Genomic DNA, 2,873 nt, shown 5'->3' on the forward strand with positions numbered 1-2,873 from the left:
CCCGGTGCTGTGCTACCTCGTGGTGAGACATGCGGTGGGCAGCAGAGGCCATCTCAAGTGTGCAGTTTGCTGTGGCAAATTGATGGTCTTTTTCCTGGTGACTTGGAAACTGTGATAGAGTGAATTTTAATGAATACTAAATTTCAATTAATGAGAAGACAAGAAAAGTTTAATCAGTACGGGCATCCCTGGCATTTTCCTTTGACAAAAATCAAGTCTGTTCTTGTCGTCCCTGTTGTTTGTTCTGTAACAAGTTTGTTTTTTTCCCAACTGTTTTTTCAGTGATGCCCAAAGAAAGCAAGCAGTTGATTGACATAACTGACATTTCTCTGATGTAGCAGAGTGCAAGTTGTAGTATTGGACTACTTCATTTTTTTACGGGATAAAAGTCTGTACTTGCTTGCTACAGTGGTGACCGGATGGGAGGGTGCTGACCTGGCATCCATCGCCAGTGGCCCACTGAGGGTGGGCAGCCTTAGGTGGCCCGTGGGATCTCGCTGCTCTGCCTGCCTTCTCCGTCCAGGGGAAGGCGTGCAGGAGGTGGAAGCATCTGTTGAAGGTCATCAGCAGTAAAGCAGCGTTGTCGTCCTCAGCGTTGTAATTACTGTGCTGTATTGTCCAATCCTTGTCGAGTTCACCAGGTAAAACTGCTACCTTCGCCTTGGCTGAAGACTTAAGTGTGTTGGAGACCCTTTGGTGGGCGTTGTTTTTGCCATCATAACCGTGGCTCTCAGACAGCCAGACTTGAGCTGCTGGTGCAGAAGAGGCATCCAAGAAACGGGGAGCTGTGTAGGTGTAGTCAGACATACACCATCCCTGCTACAATGGCACAGGGAGTGTTTACGTCCACCCCTTCTCAAAACACGGCGTTCTTTGGGTTGTCTGTAGATGTTGCCGATGGATGTGTCGTTGTTTAGGCCAAGCCAGGAACAGAAGACCACATGGCCACGCTCTCACTCCTCCCCTCAGTGGGGTGGGGAGGAGAAAGAAGGAAAGGACAAGGACAAGGAGGGATCACTCATCTGTTATGGTCATGGGCAAAACAGATTCAACTTGGGGAAAAAATCCCAGGCTGAGCTTTGCTCCCCATTTCTCTACCTCCTTCCCATCAGTGGTGCAGGGGGACAGGGAATGGGGCTGTGGTCAGGCCATCACACACTGTCCCTGAGAGTAGCATCCTCACACTCTGCCCCTGCTCCAGCGTGGGGTCCCACGGGAGACAGCCCGCCACCAACTTCTCCAACGTGAGTCTATCTCATGGGCTGCAGTTCTTCATGCACTGTTTCAGCATGGGTCCCTTCCACGGGGTGCTGTCCTTCAGGAGCCCCCTGCTCCAGCCTGGGTTTCCCATGGAGTCAGGGGCTGTTTGGGCACATCCCCTTGCTCTGGTGTGGGGTCCCCAGGCTGCAGGCAGGTCTCTGCTGCCCCATGACCCTCCATGGCTGCAGGGCACAGCCTGCCCTCTCATCACAGGCTGCCAGGGAATCTCTGCTCTGGGCATCTTCCTCTGCCTTCTGCGCTGACCTGGGTGTCTGCCTTGTGTCTCGCATCCCACTCCTCTCTTTTCCCTCCTCTTTCCACTCTGTTCTACTGCTGCTTCTCTTTTTGTGTTTTCCTCTCTTAAACATGTTAATCACAAAGGTGCTGACTGGCTTGGCCATGGCCAGAGGCAGATCCAACTTGGAGCTAGGGGAGCTTCCAGCAGTTTCTTCCAGCAGCCACCCCTCTGGCCCTTTCCCAGCTACCAACATCTCTCCCCCCCACCCTAAACCCAACACAGGGTGAGAACACAGCACGCCTTCTGCACCGGCTTCCTCCTGTCTCTAGGGTACTGCTGGATGCCGGGGGGGGGCGTTGAATTTTTATGTGAGCCTTTATATCTGAAGAGACCAAACATGTTTCTTTGTTCTCTTCTGTAGAGCATGAGGAAAACATTATTGTTAAAGTATGAATGGCTGAAACGCATGACGTTTCCCTAAGTTTCGTATAATTTACCTAAGACAACTACAAAGCCTGTGTTGGAGGCAGGAAGAGAGTCTGGAAGGCCTTATCTGATACATGCTGCATTCACAGTTTGAAAGTGAGTCTTCCTGTGCAAGAACCCTAGTGGGAAGTTCACTGGAATCTCATAAATGAGGAGAACTTGAAGAAAGGATGAAGAAAACAGAAAAAACAAACTGTGGATGGAACAGAGGAAAAGCTGAAGAGCTTTGTGGAGATAAGAGACACATAGTCCTCAAATATACTTGACTATTGGCAAAAGATACCCTGAAGTAGAACAGGGGTACAGCTGACCCACAGGTGCTTGTAACCACCGACCTCCGGGCTGGTGGAGTTATCCACGTTCTTGGCTCCAACCACCTCTGCGAGCCGTCGCCCTAAGCAGAGGTGGTGGCACTTTCCAAGGCGGGTGTGCTGAAGTCCTTGAGCTGTACCTGTCCTTCGTGCCCATCAGGGGCTTTTCTGGGATCTGTAGGACAGTGCTTCGCATCAGCTGTAGTAATGCTTAATTAAAAGTTGCTGTTAATGCTAGGCTGCAGTTCTTCAGTGGCTGATCGTCACCGTGTTTTTGGTTAGAGTGCAGTGTTTTAATCGCTTTCATAGAATTAATTGTCTCATTGACAGTTCAACACTGTTCAAGTTTCTTCATGCAAGTTTCTAAGCTCTAACAAGTATTATCTAAGTGTAATTTGAAGGGAGATTGAAGGAGAAATGTGCTTGTTGTAAAGAACAACTGGGTAATACGTTAAAGAAATCTGAATACCTCTCAGGGGCCTGAAATTTTATTGGAAAGTTAATGACTGTTGATTTTTATCCCCCCTTGGAAGCTCTGAAGCTAATGAAAAGTAATGCACTTCCAAATTGTTTTCCAG

The sequence above is a fragment of the Eurypyga helias genome, unplaced genomic scaffold (assembly GCF_000690775.1).
Source record: "Eurypyga helias isolate BGI_N326 unplaced genomic scaffold, ASM69077v1 scaffold3040, whole genome shotgun sequence".
Classification (NCBI taxonomy): domain Eukaryota; kingdom Metazoa; phylum Chordata; class Aves; order Eurypygiformes; family Eurypygidae; genus Eurypyga; species Eurypyga helias.